The 19494-nt window shown below is 44.6% G+C and overlaps 1 protein-coding gene across 1 annotated transcript in view; it reads right to left on the minus strand.

The window, feature by feature from the left end:
- STAMBP (STAM binding protein) overlaps window positions 1–19494 on the minus strand; it is a 762428-nt gene that overhangs the window by 654462 nt on the left and 88472 nt on the right. The gene's annotated exons all lie outside the window — the stretch shown is intronic.

A 19494-nucleotide genomic window follows, 5' to 3' on the forward strand; every position in this document is an offset into this window, starting at 1 on the left:
CCCAGCCACCGCCACGCGGAGGCTCGCAGAGAGACCGCCGGCGTCGGCGCAAGGGCGAGTTGCTTCCCTAGTCGACTCCGTCCACGAGAAGACGCACCGACAGTCCCAGGAACGCAGCGGCCTCTTGGTCTCCCCTGACCGGCACCTTAAACCCGCGACCGCAGAACAGCGACGAATCTGCTCTGGCCAGTTTCCATTTCGTGCAATAATCTCACCGTGGGTGAGAGGGCTGTTGGCAAGGAGAACCAGTTCTCCGCAAACTTTTTCACCCGGGCCTTCCAGGCCGCAGGAAACACCGCGCCGAGGCCTAGGAGGGCGCCAGGCGGTGGTAGGGGGCTGAGACCTGGACCGGCCGGCACAGTGCAAGATGGGGACCCCAGCGCCTTCCACCTCCTCGCCGACGTTGGGGTCCGTCAGAGCAACCCGGCCGCCGCCCTCCGGATGCGCAGATCCGGGCTGGGCCTCGGGGCGCCCCGAGGCCAGGGTGGTCGGCGTGCCCCGTGAATCTGCAGGTACTCCAGGCCGGGTCTTGGGAGTGGCCCTTATGAACGCCGGGAGCCCTAGACCGGGAGAGCGCTCCGGGCGCTTCGGTCGCCACAAAGCGGGTTAAAGTCTATTTTCCACTCGACTGCTCCGAAAAGCCCCCGCGCGCCGACGCCGTTCCGGCCCCGTCGGGCGAGATGGAGGGGTGGGGACAGCAGCGAGAGAGGGGGAGGTGAGCCCACAGCACCCTGCAGCCCTTCGTGTCCTGGGAAGCCAGGACGGAGCACCGCGGAGGCGCCCAGAAACGTCTGCGGAAGGAACCCTTACCGAATCCTCCGTGGCGAGCACTTGTGTCTCTTTTGCTGGCCTCTCCGGATCTTTCTGGCCCTCTGTGCAGGTCTTTCCTCTCTCGCATTTGTCTCGGGCTTTCTATTTCCCCTCTCTCCTGCCTCCCTGCTCCTCCATCCCGACTTTTCCTCTATTTCTTGCCCCTTCTCCTCTGCCGCATCCTGGATCCTGGAAAAGGGGGAGCTCTGTCATATGGGGACGAGGACTTAACCGGACACATCACTAAGAAGGCGGGAGTGCGGGTCTGGGCAGAGGCACAGAGGAGGAGAGTTTCGTTCTATCTGGAAAGAAATGCAGAAGAGCAAGTTCCCCTTAGGGACTGGACGCGGGTTCAGCTGGATAGGCACTGCCTGGGCCCGTGCTCTGAGAACACAGACCAAGTGCTGGGGGCTGCGAAGGAGAAGGTACAAATTGAATCCGCCCCTAGGACCTTGTGCCCGAGCCAGAGATGAACCCCACCCGTCCAGCCGCAGGCCCTCAGCGCCTACCTCACTGTGAGGCTGGGCATTGACCTCAACTCGCTAAATTGGGCAGGCAGAGGAGCTGGGAACCTACCAGGCCATTCCTAGACTCGTATCTACAGACCGGCCACATCTCCTTCGCATGGCTCTGGATATACATGATCGTCTTTAATTCGATAGACCTTCAAAAACAACACTGTACCCGTTGTGGTGCTTCCAAATACTTTGACATCCAGCCACCTGTCATGAACCCCATTTTACAGATGAAGAAACAGATTGCACAAGACCAGTGACTCCAGTCTGGTCATGGTGTGGTTTCCACAGGGAGGACTCGGTGATCTGGACTTGGCTCAGGTTCTACCCCCATTCCACCCTCACCTCCGAAGCTGCAGCCAACTCTCCCAAGATGGGGCGTTCATAGGGTTATGGTGAAGTGTTGGGGTGTGCTGGATGTTGGGGCTCTACCTTCATCCTCCCTCTCCTTTTCCGTTCCTGACGCCTCTTCCTCATGTCTTCCTGTAATTCCCTAATTTCCTTCCTTTGCAGATATTTATCCCTAATCCGGTTTCCTCTGTTTTTGCTTTTCTTAGAGCCTCTTCATCTGTTGTTGCTTCCCCTGACTTTGGTTAAGAGAAGAACTTGTCCTCCTCAGTGGAAGTCTCTAACCTGCCACTGGGTTCTGATCCAGCATCAATGCCCCACCCGGCCCCAGTATCTTCCTATGCCATCTCCCCTTCTCAGGGTCTCTGCCAAGATCACACCTCTCCTTCTGCCCACCCCTCCCCCACCTCCCCATGATTATGTACACACAAATGCCTCCTCTCCTCACAAGACAGCCCCCGCCTTAACCAAAACCTGCTGCTCCCTCCCCCACCTCTGTTCTCCAACCCTTCCTCTCTACCTTTCCAGACCTCCCTCCCAGGTTGCCCAGGTCTGTTCCTGGTCAGAGGCTGGTCATGCCTTCCTCCTGCTGGAGTGCCTTACCCTCCCACACATATGTGGGTAGCTTGCCTTTCACTGGCACCTGCTCACCCCTCTGGACCACCCATCCTGACTCTGGCCCCTCATCAACTTTTCTCCCTTCCTCCATCTCTGCAATACCCTGGGCTCAAATCCTGACTCTTCCATTTACTAATGGTGACACCTGGGGCCAATAAGCTTACACATGTATGAAATGGCAAGCATTATATGGGAGCTCTGTAAGAATTAAATGAGATGAATATGTGGTGCACAGGATAATGCCTGACTCCAGAGAAGCAATAGGTAAATGTTATAGTCTCTGCCTTTCGCCCATGCGGGAAACTTGGGAATGGTCCTCAAATCCTCACGCTCTCTCATCCTCCACATCCAATCAGTCATCAGGCCTTGTAGTTAAGTACTTCTCAAGTCTAATCCCCTCCCTTTTTGCTTCTTTGCTGGCTAACTTTGTTCTTTACAATTCAGTTCGACAACTTCCCAGGAAATCCCTTCCTTCACCACCAATCTCCACTCTGTTTAGCATTCACCTGCAGGGCGGAGTTGTCTGTGTCTGCAATCTGTCTCCCTCACTAGGCTACGATGTCCCCCCCCTACCCCCCCACCCCCCCCACCCCCGCCCTAAGCTGGGAAGCTGTGGTGCATATCACGACCCCCATCATAGCCCAGGCAATGGTTATGCAACAGTGTCCTTGCTCTCACGGAGAGCTTAGTCCAACAGCATCCCCAACCATCTCCCTCTTACTTTCCATCCCCCTCTTTTCTCTTCAGCCTCCATTCAATTTCATGTCTCCCTGCCCTACAGAAAGTCTTCTGTCATGTTTCCCTCACTCTGTTAACTTTTCTTCTTCACAGCCCACCTTCTTGAATATGTTTTAGTCTCTCTCCAACTCTGTCATTTCCCCTTGAGTCAATAAGCCTTTGCAACCGGCTTACACACCGTCACATTAGGAAAATGGCTTGGAAAAACTCCCAGGCTTTTAGTATGGTGTTATTACAACATCAACTTGTGCTTGTGGGGACAATAATAAGCACAACTTTATGAAGCTATTGTGAGATTGAATGAGTTATAATCCCCACCCACTGGGCTTAGAACATTGCCTGGCACATAGTAAGTCCTTGATACATGTTAGCTATTATTTTACAGAATTGTGCTGTCTAATATGGAAGCCACGTGGTCATTGTGTGCTTGAAATGTGGATGGCCCGAACTGAGATATTCTGTAAGTGTTAAATGTGGAAGGCTAAGTGTTAAAAACATGTAAAATATCATTAATATTTTCTGTATTGATTATATGCTGTAATGATAAATACAGGAGTGAGCAAAAGATTAATAATAAATAATACTATAATTAATAAGTAATATAAGATAAACTGTTTCATGTACTCACAACTGTAATCCTACTTTTGCCCACCCCTATATTTGGGGTATATTGGTGTGAAGTAAAATACATTATTAACATTATTTTTACCTCTTTCTTTTCACTTTTTAAATGTGGCTACTAGAATATTTAAAATTACATATGCGTCACACATTATATTTCTATTGGACAAAGTTGTTATAGAAAATACAGGTAATCCAAAAGAAGGAGGGAGCGTAAATGCATGTGGGGAAGGGAAAACAGAGATTTTATAATTATCAAATCCTACCACCCAGAAACAGCCATCATAAAATTCTTGTAGTATATCCTTCCATTTTTTCCTTTATATATATATGCCTCCCTTAAAAGGGGGGAGGGAATCATGTTGTACACAGTTTTGTAACCTGCTTCTTTACAACCAATCACAAGTATCTTTGTGTCTCATTAAATATTCTCTATTGGATATTTATGCTGTTTACAAATTTTCACTATTTTCAACAAAATTTTGACCAACAGCCTCATAGCCATATTACTTTTTTATGTAAATGTCTAACAGTATAATTTATAGAAGAATAATTTCCAGATCTGTAATATTTTAATTATTTTGATGCATATAACCAATTTGGCTTCTGGAAATGTTGTACCCATTTATTCTCTCACAAGTAGAGTCTAAGGGTTTCTCTTTATCCTCATTAATCATGACTCCTTACTTCCAAATTCCAGGTTTTTTTTAAAGTCATAATTATCTGTGGGCTCTTTAGCATTTGACTACTTTCAACTCCCTTTTCTTTTGGAAATTCTCTCTTCCCTTCATTTTCCTAACAAGGTTCTTGCCTGGATCTGCCACCTCTGGGAATTGTTTCTTCATGGGCTTCCCTTTCTTTTTATTTTGGTCATCCACTAGCTGTCCTCGTCTATTTTATCTATCATTATTTATTCCCATAGCTTCAACCAATACCTTTTTAAAAAATATATTTTTTATTGATTTCAGAGAGGAAGGAAGAGGGAGAAAGATAGAAACATCAATGATCGGCTGCCTCTTGCAGGCCCCCTGCTGGAGATTGAGCCCCTACCCAGCATGTGCCCTGACTGGGAATTGAACAATGACCTCCTGGTTCATAGGTCAATGCTCAACCACTGAGCCATGCGGGCCCGGCCAACCAATATCTTGATGCAGACCTGTAAGGGTATAGGTTTGTAATGCTAACTCTATATTTTCCCCCAGATCAAGTCACCAATTTTTAAATGCTTGTAAGACGCCTTCATGGGGGTCCCACAGGCTCCTTAGACACTCTTTATTACCCCATAACCAAGCTCAACATTTTCCCCACCAAATCTGTGCCTCTCCTTGGCTCAGTCTCTTCTGATAACCGGCCCACCTTCTGCTCCAGGACACACAGTCTTAGTAGCTAAGAGGCATCTGTGATGTCTTCCTCCCAGTCACTGCCCTGCATATCCAGTCAGTCTTTGCATTCATTTCCTTCTGTTGCCCTTACCACTGGCCTACTTCAGGCTCTTGTTAGCTTTCCCTGGTGATTCTCTTATGATCACCATTTGTGGTCTTTCCTGGTTACAATTCATCTTACACATGGCTGCCAGCTTTCTACAACACAACTCTACCCTGTTAAAATATTTTGACACAACTGTGGGACCTGAGCAGTTTATCTCTCCATGACTTGTTTTTTTCTGGAGATAATAATAGTACCAGAGAGTTGTTGAGAGAGTTAAAATGAGGTAATTCATGTATAGCTCTTAGTACATAGTAAGCATTTAATAAGCATGAACCATTAGTGTTACTATTTTCATTAAAGTTCAAATATCTGAGCTTGGCACTGGAGGCCTTTCATGAGCAAGTCCCTACCTTTCTAGCCTCATGTTCTCTGCTCACCAAGGGGTAGCCTGCACTGTGGCATCATCCAGGGAATCCTTGCTCTCTCTGCCTCTCTGTGCATGCCCTACAATTCTCCCTCCAACCTTGCTCAAAAACATCACTCCAGATCATGTGTCAGTCCAACTTCTGAGAGGAAGAAAATTGTCAAAAGTACATGAAATCAACTATATAGAATAACAACTTCATGAGAACTTCATTTATTTTGATCATTGCTGTGTTCTTAATACCCAGCACAGTTTTCTGGCATATAATGGGGACTCATTAAAGATTTGTTGACTGAACATATGAATTTGAGAAACATAATTTAAGACTTTTCTGAGACAGTGTATAAATGTAAATTTTTATCAAAATAGAACATAAAGAAGAGGCTGTCTATGCCCTATGAGATTTGCCAGGGTGAAATGTTTCTTTTCAACATATGGATCCAGGCTGCTCTGTCTCTGAAGATTAAGGCTCTCTCTTAGGAGTTGCAGATGTTTCTTACTCAAATGGAGAACATAGAATTAGAAAATAAAGGGCAGGGAGACCTCTATCTTACTTCCCAATGGGTTTTGACCAGAATTGCCAAAGCCCATCATGAGCTATTTATACTGCTGAATGCTCACTCAGACTTTCATCCAGAAGGAATCCCAGGTTCTGGGAAATGTACTCATCTCAGACAATTATGTAGTGATAGATGGGCCCAGTGGGACTCTAGGCAAGACCAGCCTCTGGGAGTTCTGAAATGGACATGATAACTTGCAAGCATCCTGTGAGGCAACAGAAAGGGCTAGGATGGGTATACTTACAGAGCAGGTGAGATTTAGGCTGAAGGTTGGAGACAACCTCTGCTCCCTAAAACTAGAGAGGCTGGACCTATGAAAGAGAGAAGCTAGATCCTGCTGTCACATGGATCATGGATCATGCAATGAAAAACGAAGTCCTTTGTTAGTTCAATGTCAAGGCACTTCAGCAGGCCCATCTCTACCTCATTTGGTGTTCTGCCAACCTGCTCACCTGCCCGCCTTCCTAGTTGCCCACTCATACAAATTTGTTTGTTCATATCTGGTTCTGAATAGCTTTGTATCAGTCAATACACACATTTCTCACTCTCCTTCAGTTGTCCAACAATTTGGCCAGGATAATTTGTGGATTTTTTTTCTTAGTGTGATAATTGAATATGATGTCACATTTGTTTATAATAATATGGTAGATTAGATGTCCAGAGAGCCTTTCCAGTATAGCACCTAAGAATCCTTATTACATTTTGACTTTTTAATCATAAAAATTTCTAAACATACACAAATGTAGACAAAATATCATAATGAACACCCATATATCCTGTTACCTAGATGTTACAATTAACTTTTTTTTCCCATTTTGCTTCATCCCTTTTTCTCTGAAGTATTTTAAAGTAAATTACAGCCATCATGATGTTTCAACCCTAAATATTACACTAAGAATCTCCATGGGGAATTATTTTTTTAAAACTAAGTCTTTTTATATGTGAAATTTCAAACATACTTTGTAGAGAGAATGGTATAATAAATCTCCACATGTTTATCACTCAACTTCAATTATCAATCTTGTGCCAGTCTTAAAAACATCTTTTTGAATGATGGCTGAGCTGGCAGAAGAATAAGGAAAAATTCTTAATGCCCAGAAATGATAGAAAGCTTGAACTGAGACAAGCACGTGAGTTCTGAAGCTAGAGTTTGTGTTGGAACAAATCCGAATTCACTGGTGGCCCATGGCTTGGACTTTAAAGGGCCACAGTGAGAGGGACGGGAAAAACCATGGGACAGGAAGTCAAATCAGAGACCCCTGAAATGTGACATCTTTACTGAGTGAGTGAGAAAAAAAATCCCTACAAAGAGAGGTGATGGATGTATGTGTCTGGCTTAGCTTTGGCTAAGTAATTCCATACCCAAAAGAATTGAAAGCAGAGTTTTGAAGAGATATTTCTTATACCCAGACTTATTGCAGCATTAGTCATAATAGCTAAAACATGGAAGCAATCCAAGTATCCATGGGTGGATAGATGGATGGATGGATAAGCAAAATGTGGTATATACACACAATGGAATATTATACAGCCTTAAAAAGAAAGAAAATTCTGCCCTGTCTGGTGTGGCTCAGTGGATAGAGCATCAGCAAAAGGTTGTGGGTTCGATTCCCAGTCAAGGGCACATGCCTGAGTTGTGGTCTCAATCATGCAGGAAGCAGCTGATGGATGTTTCTCTCTCATGGATGTTTCTCTCTCTCTCCCTCTCCCTTTCTCTCTCTCTCTAAAAAATCAATAAAAACAGGAGTTAAATAGAACTGACATGAGAGTTGGTGTAGAGTGACACTTTCCAAGCCAACGTTCTGCACATGGTTTGAAATTTATGAAAGAAAGTAATAGGCCTGATCAGTCCAAACCTGCCTTCAAAGTACAGAAACTTCAAGGTGAATTTTTAAAATTATTTAAAATTAAATTAAAATATTTTAAAATAAAAATATGTATATCTTTTTTTTCTTTTTTTTTTTTTGTTAATCCTCACCAGAGGATATTTTTCCCATGTGAGAGAGACACATTGACTGGTTGCCTCCTGCACGCACCCAGACAGGGTCTAGGGAACGGGCCTGTAACCGAAGTATAAGGTACAGGCCTTGACTGGAATTGAACCTGTGACCCTTCAGTCCATGGGCCAATGCTCTAACTACTGAGCCAAATCAGCTAGGGCAATAAAATATCTTTTTGGCAAAATTAAAGCTTAGCAACTCCTCCCAAATATAAATATTGATTGTGTAGAACCTTAATATTTCTGTATAATTTGTAGGACTAAAAAATAGTAAACATTTAACCATAGTACATAAAGTGGGGCAGAGTGGTTACCAAAATTAAAGTATATTTGAATCATACATTTTTCTGAAGGAAGGTAAAAATAGAGTTTAGATTTTTTAGGAGTTAAACATGCCCAATAAAATGTCTGGGGTAACCACTGAAGGAATAGAAACAGGGTATTACTTACAAATTACTAAAAGAGAATAAAATAGAATCTTAAAAATCTAGGCTGAACGACAATTAAATAATAATACAATAGTTTCTTTCTTTTCTGTTAATCCTCACCCGAGGACATTTTTTCCATTGATATCTAGAGAGAGTGGAAGGGAGAGGGGGTGAGGGAGAGAGAAACATCGATGTGAGAGAGACACACTGATTGGTTGCCTCCAGCATGCTCCCAGGACTGGGGCTGGGGATTGACCTGCCGTTGACTGGGAATCAAACCCTAACCACTGACCTACAGCAACCAGCACTAAAACAGTTTCTTAACAAAAACTGTAGTCAGTGGAAAAATCTTAAAACCCACGTTTTCTAGGCTATAACTATAGTATGCCACTAGGCTGTAAGAGCCCTGCTTTGGGACATTAATCTGGTTAGAAAATAACTGAGAAAACATGGAAAGTGTCATAACAAGAAGTGTTAGAGAATCTGTCATTGGCATTCTCTTCTTGGAGATGGAACACAATCACTAAGCAATTCTAAATAAATACTTAAATCACAGGAATTTAAAAAGTGATGTCAAAACAAAAATTTGAGTTCTATTTTTCACTGAAATGTCCAAGAGTTTGCCATCAAATTATGATGCCAATAGTGTTGTGAGGAGTAATTAAGTATTTCACCATCAAGAGTTAATCAGAACTGACATGAGGGTTGCTGTAGAGTAACACTTTCCAAGCCAAGATTCTGCACATGGTTTGAAATTTATGAAAGACAGTAATGGGCCTGATCAGTCCAAACCTACCTTCAAAGCACAGAAACTTCAAGGTCAATTATTATCTTTTTTTAAGATAACGTGTTTTCTTTTTTTTTAATATATTTTATTGATTCTTTACAGAGAGGAAGGGAGAGGGATAGAGAGTTAGAAACATCGATGAGAGAGAAACATCGATCAGCCGCCTCCTGCACACCCCCTACTGGGAATGTGCCTGCAACCAAGGTATATGCCCTTAACCGGAATCGAACCTGGGACCCTTCAGTCCGCAGGCCGATGCTCTATCCACTGAGCCAAACCAATCAGGGCAAGGTCAATTAAAATATTCTTTTAAAACCTTTGAAATCAGATTGTTGAAGGTTAAAACAGCATTGTTAAAGATACACTATTCTGTTACCCTTTTAGTTGTTCTGCTAACAAATATTCAGGAATGAAAAAGCAATTTACTGGAAATTTTCAGAAAAACAGAAAAAAAAGTATTTATATTAATGTAGTTTTATAGTAAACATCTGCTTTTTGGTGAAATTACCTTTTGTAAACTACACTGATTAATTGAAACCTAATGAGGAAAGTAAAATGTATCTAAAGTTGAAAATATTTTATTTCTGAGAAAATTGTGTCTATCAAGGGCATAGGGAATCTAATTTGGGAACAAAGGTAACTATTTTTTTCTAAAATGTGTAAATACTTTATTAACTAATAAACCAGCTTATCTATTAGTATTCCAGCTATAAAACAGGTTTTTTGACCCATCTCATTTGCTATACTATTCATCCTAAAAAAAAGGAAGTGATATGTACAATGTATTCATGATTTTTTTCAACTTGGTAATTAATTATAAATTAAAATTTTCCTCACACTCTTATACTCCTTTTCTTCCCAAACACATTCAGTGACTTTTCGTTGGTGACTTTAAGTGAAAGAAATGCAAAGGCAAATATTTTGAGTTGGAAATAAAAGAGAAATTGGAGAGAACTTACAACTAATTTAATTTGGTTTCTACAAACTGTGCAAATTTACTATGAAACTTGGGAAAATTACTAACCTTTTAGTGCCAGTTTCCTTTTCTGAAACATGGAACTAAATCACAGAACCTGCCTTATAGTCAGTTGGGAAGATTAATGAGCATATGCACTGAGTGGCCAGATTATTATGATCTCTGAACACCTAATAATCTGGCTACTCAGTGTATATCCTATAAAATAAAAGGCTAATATGCAAATTGTCCCCTTGACCAGGAGTTCGACCAGCAGGCAGGCTGGCCAACTGCCCATGTCCCCTCCCCCTGGCCAGGCTGGCCGGACCCCACCCACGCACGAATTCATGCACCGAGCCTCTAATATACATATATATATATATATATATATATATATATATATATATATATACACACACACACATACACACACACACACACACACACACTGAGTGGCCAGATTATTATGCGTTCAGAGATCAAAATAATCTGGCCACTCAGTGTATATGTAAAGCGCTTAGAATAGTGTCTGGCATTTATACTTATTGATAAAATAATTAAAATAGACATTCTTTTCATAAATTACTCATGAGTTAACAATAAGACAACTAATAGTGTAATGATGCCAAACTCAGCCTGTGCAGCATTCCTACAGAAAATGCCCAAGACTGTCTTAATGAAGCAGACATTCATGGATGCGATGGGTGTTCTTACGCCGGGTTATTATGGAAGGTGAATTTAATAAAATGCACAGCTATTTCTACATGGGAGCTGCTGACACAAATGAAAGATTTAATGTTGTTGCTGGTTTAAGGAAGATGAGCCAAGAGCTTTATACACACATTGTCATGCACATCTTGGGGATTTAATGGTGTTGAGGTTTGTCGGGGTATGAAAGAACTCCGCGGTGATCTCAGTGTTGTCAATTCTTTATATGACACTAATCATGCATTTCTGAAAAGCTGGCAAATTTTCAAAACGTTTGTGAGCAGAGTGAAGGCATAACACACAGGAAGCTCCAAGGTTGTTGAAAACATGTTGAATTGATGGTTGTGATGGTGGAACTTCTGCAGATGACTCAAACATGGGAAGTTGTATCAAGCTATTCTTTTAAAAAAAATTTTTTTAAAAAAAAAATTCATTTCAGAGAGGAAGGGAGAGGAAGAGAGAGACAGAAACATCAATGGTAAGAAAGAATCATCGATCGGCTGCCTCCTGCACGCCCCCTACTGGGAACAGAGCCTGCAACCTGGGCATGTGCCCTGACTGAATTGGGAATCAATTGTGACCTCCTGGTTCATAGCTCAACCACTGAGCAACATAGGCTGGGCTCAAACTATTCTTGAAATGCACAGGAGGCTGATGTAGTAAGGTCTTGGCTGACTTTGTTTTCCAAATTTGAATTTACCTTTTGTTTACAAATTTTAAACAATGGGCTAAGCTTGCAGACATTTTTTTTATAAAGAGCTTCTAACTGAAACTTAGACATTTTTCTCTTTGCCATCAAAGTTTAGAAGCAGAATTTCATGGCATATCAGCTGAGAGAAGTGATAAATATTTCAAAATCATTTGGGATAGAATAGAGAAATTATGCCAAAAAGTTATACCCAAAGGTTCCAAAGTTTTAAAAAAATGTATTTTAAGGGAAAAAAGTTCATGGTAATTCAGGAAGTACTTTTCCCCTATTACATCAGAAAAACAATTTGTAATAAACTTTTTTTAAAAATATATTTTATTGCTTTTTTGCAGAGAGGAATGGAGAGGGATAGAGAGTTAGAAACATCGATGAGAGAGAAACATCGATCAGCTGCCTCCTGCACACCTCCTACTGGGGATGTGCCCGCAACCAAGGTACATGCCCTTGACCGGAATTGAACCTGGGACCTTTCAGTCCGCAAGCCGATGCTCTATCCACTGAGCCAAACCGGTTAGGGCTGTAATAAAATTTTATGTCCAATAAATAATAGCCATATTATTTATTTGTCTTTTTAAAAAGCAATGACAACAAAATGAAAGAAATGTCAGAAATACTATTTCATGCAACACTATATGAAATGAAGAAACAGATAAATATATGCAATAATTTTCGGTGTGCCTACACCTCCACACACCCCCTACTGTACTGGCTGAACTGCACTGCCCTCCTATGGGCCACAACTGATTGGATTGAGGTGGTCACTATGAGTTTGCTGGGGACCTTGGTTTGGGGCTCGGCTCAAACAATGAGTTTCTCTCTTGGGCACTTGAGGTAAGTGACTCAGAGGGAAATGAAATTTGGTAGTGGGCAGAGGCAGAGAGTGCAGCAAACCAGGGAGGCAGGGAGAGAGCGTGGAGATCCTAACAGCTGAGCTTCTGGGAGCCCAGGGCAGCAGCTCCTGCAGAAAGGCCATCCTGGCTTCAGTCCAAAGGCCTATTGTACTTAAGGTCAAAAGCACATCCTTTATCATGGCACTGCTCTACCTATGTCTATCTCCCCTGAGCAGCTGGTAAGTCCTTGAGACTCTTATGATTCTTATGTCTTGCTATTTCACATCCCCATATAGATGTTCACTAGGCTCCTTGGGAAATGGATTAATTAGTGTAAGAGGACAGTTAGGAAATCCAATCAGGTGAAGGCGATGATGAGTGTGGAAGGCACTGCAGGAAAGGTCTCCTACTGGATCCCCAAAGTATTGGTGACATCAGTGTCTGGGGAGAGGCCTGGAGGGAGCCATAAGACAGCCCTGGGGAAGTCTCTGGAGCCTGGTGTTGAGGACAGGGGTCTGATAATGTAGACACTCATCCCCAGGCAAGTAGCTCATAAGCCGCAGTGCTTCAGTCCAGTGCCTCAGAGACATCTGTCATCTAGCCTCGTCCACTCCTCTCCAGCAGACCATGAGCCACGTGGCTACCTGGTGTCCTGTTCCCACACATCGTGCCATTATTTTAAGAAAAAAATAAAGTTCATGGTAATTAGCCTTAGTGCTTTTGCTCAGGAGGTTTCTGCCACCTGGCATGCTTTCCTCCTCCCCACCAATGCCAATCCTCAACCTTCAGGGCCCGTTCTAGTCTCACTTACTCTGGGCAACCTTCATCCATGTCTGAGTTCCTAGTACTCCTGGTCCCTGCCTAGAGAGCTCTGGTTTCAGCTGTTCTCTTTCCTTCTGCCTCTACAAAGGCATAGGATACTTCTCCTAGGCTGTAGCTCACCACTCACCTCACCTAGCCTGGGGACACCGCTGTCTCTGCCCCAGGCTGCAGCATCAGTCCGGGCCCTCAACCCCAGCACCTGGCAGCTAACCATCCTTCAATGAGCACATTCATGCTCAGGTGTGGCAAGCCCAGGATTTTTCATAAGCTGCGGCAAGCTTCTCTTTATCCTAATGAGCTGGCTGGCAGCTCTTCTGGAGACCCTCCTCTGTCAAGGGACCACAGACTTTGTTCCCTTTGCTGCAGTGCACCACTGGGTCTGCCTGCCCTTCCCAATCCACTTCTACTTGCAGCTCAGGCCTCAGACTTGCTGCCTCCATCCCCCGTCCTCAACGCTGATGCCATAGTTGGTGGCATTTCTCGTTGCTCAGACATGAACCACAAAAAAGGCCAGGACATGCTAAGCCACGCTCTCCTTTGCTGCAGTGGAAACCCCATCTTGCTTCCTTCAGCTCATCCACTCTTCCTCCAGGAGGCCGACCACTCTGATTCACTTGGATTTTCTTGTTCTCTCCAGATACATCTGAAGCTCACAACTGATTCTACTGGAGGTAGGAATGTTTGCCATGGTATGAGTAAGACCTTCAGGGGACATAGGCCATACAACTGCACTCCCCACAGCATGAGTGAAACAGTGGAGATGTAGTAGAAACTTAGAGCAGCAGAACTTCATTTTTTTTTGAACATCTGCCAACTCTTCCTTTCTTCCTTCCTCCCTTCCTTCCTTCCTTCCTTCCTTCCTTCCTGCCTTCCTTCCTTCTTTCCTTCCTTCCTTTCTTCCTTCCTTCCTTCCATTACATAGTCTTCTTATTACCAAGGAAATGCATGTTCACTATGGGAATTTTTCAAAATACAGGAAAACAAAAGAGCCACATAAAAATTTTCCAAAATCCTGCCACTCAGATATAATTATTTTAAAATATTAGTTATTAATATTAATAACAGCTAATATTTATTGAGCTTTTTCTAGATACAAGGCACTATTATAAGACTTTCCATGCATTATTTTAATTAATCCTCTCGACCCTATGAGACAGATGCTCTTTTTAACCCCACCTGACTGATGAGGAAACTGAGCCACAGTTTAAGTAGGTGGCAGAGCTTCAACTTGAATCCAGGCAGGCGATAACCAACTCAAGCACTAGGTAGTGTTAAGTTTTTGATGTACATATTTATGGTCTTTTTTAAAGTTCATAAACTAATGCAGACTCCTTTTCTGTTTCTTTGTGCAAATATATTTTGAAAAATTTCAAGTAACATAGTCATGCTTTAAATTATTCAAGTAGTACATTTGTGCTAGAGAAAGTAAAAAGTACAGATAACTTTATTTATTTATTTTTCAAATATGTTTTATTGATTTTTTACAGAGAGGAAGGGAGAGGGATAGAGAGTTAGAAACATCGATCAGCTGCCTCCTACACACTCCCCACTGGGTATGTGCCCGCAACCAAGGTACATGCCCTTGACCAGAATCAAACCCAGGACCCTTGAGTCCGCAGGCCAACGCTCTATCACTGAGCCAAACCAGCTAGGGCAGTACAGATGATTTTAAAGAGGAAAACAAAAATCACTTGTAATCCTCCCACCCACAAGACCACTGTTCACATTTGGGAGTCTATCCCCCATCCCTGGGATGAATTTAGGATTAGAAATGGAGAGTGCTACAGTTCCTAAACAGGGCAACATCACAGGGGGTCTTTCAAGGGGCCAGGAAACCACGTGAACACTTGGCAGCTGGGTGCACGCTGGAGGTTGTGAATTACGTTTGAAACCTTGAAGAACACGTCTGTCTGATGCAGGAGAGTATGTCCCAGATTGTAGTGTTAAATGCTGAACAAAGTCTTTATAAACACCTGGGTTGCAGTGGAAAGAGAACTGGGCTAGGGGTCAACAAAGCTGGACTCTCCACCTGAGATGCTCGAGCTGGGGAAGTCATTTCCGGCCTCAGTTTCCTCATCTGTACAATGAGCTACTACAATTCTGCGGAGCTTCATTTCTGGGTTATCTGCTGTGTTTTGGACGATTCCTGACAAGTTCCCACCCCGCTCTGGCAGAAAACACAAGAGGGTTGGTATTATGAAAGAAGCTGGGGTCAGGGAACACCAAAGGCTTAAGGATGCCCAAAGAGGGTGTGAGCTTTATTTTCTTGAAGGGCTGGGCCAGCCAAGCCGATTAGGGGCCCGGAGCAGCTGTGGGCTGAGGGAGGCCGCTGGGAGTAAGGGGATTCAAATGGTTCTTTCCCACCCTCTCCCCCACCAGCCAGCTCTGTGTAAAAATTCCAAACTCCCAATCAAACCCCCTTCTCTTTTCTCCTTTCATTCACCTGCCCATCTTCCTCTCCTCTTCTCTCCTTTTTCTATCCAAACTCATAATTAATCGCTCAAGGCAAAAGTAATGAATGTTAATTGGCCATCTGTAGGAAGACTAATTAAAATCTACCACGCTGGGGTTTCAAACATACCTATAGCAACGGAATGAATCGGGAATGAGGCGAGGAGGGACTGAGGTAACAGCTGAAAGACTACAAAACACCATTGGGCTTAGGTGTGAGGGAACAATGCCAGAGAGGGGCCAAGATGCTGAAGAGAGAGAGAGAGGGAGGAAGAAAGAGAGAGAGAGAGAGAGAGAGAGAGAGAGAGAGAGAGAGAGACTTTGTTGATTTACTCTTATCACCGTAGGACCTGGTACCTTGTCACTGTAATGTTTTATGTTTAACAAACACATTACACATTTCCTTCTCACTGGACATGGCTTAAGGGGTGGCTGGAGTTTGTCAACACACAATTGTTGTCCCTCAGGCTTGAATACACATATTTACCCAAAAATACCGTTTCAAAATCACACCAAGACAGACAGATGCACACACACACACATGCTGGGTAAATCTCATGCACAGCTTTGCATGGGTTCATCCTTGCAAGGCAATATCCTGTCGCATGTGTATACATGCATACCCAGTTATAAACTGAGAGCAACCAAGGGACACAACATGTTATACACAATCACACATAATCACATGTATGCACACTGTTGCATGCTTTCATGCTTTAAACACACAAACCCAGTTATTCAAATATAAATGTGGATGTGCACTCACAGTGCACTTGCATTCACACAATAGTCTCACGGAATGTACATATAGTTGTACACCCAACCCACCTTTGTATGCACAAACTGTTATCTGGCAGTTTTACATCGAAGTGCTTACATGCAGGTACATACACAATTACACAAGCTCCCCTTCCAGGCATAAGCAAAGTTAAAGCACCTGTATGACTACTATTAATACTTAGGTGGCAAAGAGTTATAAACAGACACACACACACACACACACACACACACACACACTCTGCTGGGCCCTAGGGCAGGCCCATGTGGGGTTCATATACATCCATATGTGTGTACACAGAGACCCCAGCCCCAGGAGGAAACACCCCAATGATGGCCTCCCACCTTCCTGAAAGGCAGGGATCAAGTCACAGATCTAAAGGTCTAGGCCTTCTCTCTTCCCTCAGAACACCCTGCTTTGAGATCATGAGCACCCATGGGCTGCCTAGAATGTCCCGTCCAACCTCCTGGCAGAAAAGATGGTAGATCTGAGGGGGGGCACGAGAGAAGATGTGGGGGTTGGGACAGGGCTTGATGAGGCTGGGCCGGGGTGAGGCTGCCAGCCTGTGGGATGGGTGGCAGGGAGGGCCTCTAAACCTTCTGTGTCTGGAAAGGGTCAGTTCTATGGGTCGGGGGAGGCTTGACCTAGGTGGACATGGCATTGTGGGAAGAGCCTTGACACAGGGTTGGGTCCCTTTGGCCAGGGTCCCTGTTTTCTCTTACTCAGGGCGACAAGCCAGGGGACTTTCTGAGTAGTTTCTGGGGCCTTCCTCATTGCTGCAAAATCTCATCATGATTAGCTTAAATTAAAGCAAACACACACAAAAACTTTCTGACACATGGGAGATGAAAAATCTGGAAAGAGTCACCAGAGAAAAAGGGCACAGTGTCCTACCCAAGGATCCTTACAAGAAAGGGTTAAACATTCCCGTGTTCCCTGGCTTTGTGCCAAACATCTCTGCTCTTGGAGGCTGGGGGTCTGCGTTTCTCTGGCCTCTGCAGCCCAGAGTCAGTGCCCATGGCACATCCTCATGTCCGACAGGGAAAGCATGTGGGAAAAGAGCAAGCCAGAGGCGGGCGAGTCCTCAGTGCCCCCAGGGGGACCTGGGTGCCAGGTGCATCATGGGGAGTCAGGAGTCAGACACAGAAGAATTCCCAGCTATAATAAGCAGGATGCTAAGAATCCCCGATGTCCCAGGAGTGGGCGACATGCATGAGGCCAGGTGCTCGTCGCCACCCCTCTGGGATACAGGTAGCCTGGCTACTTTACATCCCCACCTGCCAATGAGGAGACTAGCTGCTCCGACTGCCCAGGGCCAGCTGGCTGTAAGTGGCCAAGTTAGGCCACAGAAGTCAAGTCCAGTGGGCTAGCTCTAAAGCTGGGCAGCCCCCAGGCTTCTCCCTGTGCAGGACACGAAGGAGCAGCACCGGCTTCCCAGGCGTGGACTTCCTGGAGACCCTCCAGGCCCTTGGGGATCTCCCCCTGCCGGGCTAAGGCCTCAGAATTCTCGGGAACAGGCACACACACACACACACACACACACACACACACACACACACACACACTCACACTCACACACACAACCCTATGACAGCTTCCACATTTGGAGCTGACAGATGTGCAAGGTAACAGCTCAGCTCCGCCTGTGCAGCTGAGGCCCCGCGTCGAGAGCGGGATTGTTTCCAGCGAGGCTCAGGGAGGCTGCCTGAGCACACACCCGGGTGTGTGTGAGTGTGTGAGTGTGTGTGTGAGAAAAAGAGAGTGTATGAGTGTTTGAGAGTGTGTGTGGCTTCTCCCGCAATCTCTCTCCCTCCATCAAAATGTCTTACTATATTTGCTAATCTTTCTGTCTGTCTGGTTTCTGCCCATGTTTTCTCTGTGTTTCTTCAATTTCCTCTCACTGTCCTGCTCACCCTGTCAGTCTCACTCTCCTGCCTGTTTTTGTCATGGCCTGAATGCTCCAGAGAGGACAGGAGACTTGGCTCCTCTCAACTCCCTCACTTTGCCCCCAGGCCCCTTACCTGTCCCACCCAGGCAGGCTGCAAGGACAGACTCTTAGAGAAAACCCATTTTGTTCCAGATAATGAGGCTGCTGGCCAGGGGTTACAGGGGAATCTGGGGCTGTCTTAGGGCCCAGAGAGCAGCTCCCCAGCCTTGGTCACTGTCTTCAGGCCTGGCCTTTTTCTCTTAATGGGATGCTCATCATTTATGTGTAAATTAGCAATAGTGCAGGCCTCTCCCATTGCCCTCTCCATATTCCCAACCCTCACCACAGACCGAGCCCAGCCATGGCCCTGTACTGACCCCAAGTCTGGCCTCACAGTGGTCCTGACCCTGGCCATATATTGATCTTTAATTCTGATCTCAGACTAAACTCAACCCCTAACCCTGACTCTGTCCCCTGAACTTCCCTTACCTGAGGGACTGCTTCCTTTGATCACTGCCAATACCACATGCGTTCAAAAGGCTCACAGCTCATTTTAAAAATTAATTAATTATTTCCACAGCTCACTTCTTAATGCTCTAGTGCAAAGTGGGGACACACCTAGATCCACTGAATTGGCATCTGGGTGAAGGAAGAGCAATGGGACAGTGAATTTTTTTTGAAAACTCCACAGGTGATTCTGACACCCATCAGTCCCACCCACTTCCACAATACCCACATGTGGGATTTCCTTTAGGGATTCCAAGGCGGGTTTGAACCCCAACATAGGGATGCCTGGGGACCCATACAGCTGGAGCTGGCCTGCAGAGGCCTAACTCCTAGGCTCTAGGCATCACATCCAAATTCTTCAAATGTTTCTCTATACACCTGGCAGTGAGCATTCACTTCCTCATTTGCTCGCTCATTCATTCATTCATCAAACACTCAACAGTGCCTCAGTGGGTAAGATCTGTGGGATACACACAGCCTCTTGAGCCTGAGCCTGGGATCGCTGGTATCGAGCTGGAGCTTAAAAGGGCA

Source organism: Plecotus auritus, assembly GCF_963455305.1.
Source record: "Plecotus auritus genome assembly, chromosome: 8".
Lineage (NCBI taxonomy): Eukaryota > Metazoa > Chordata > Mammalia > Chiroptera > Vespertilionidae > Plecotus > Plecotus auritus.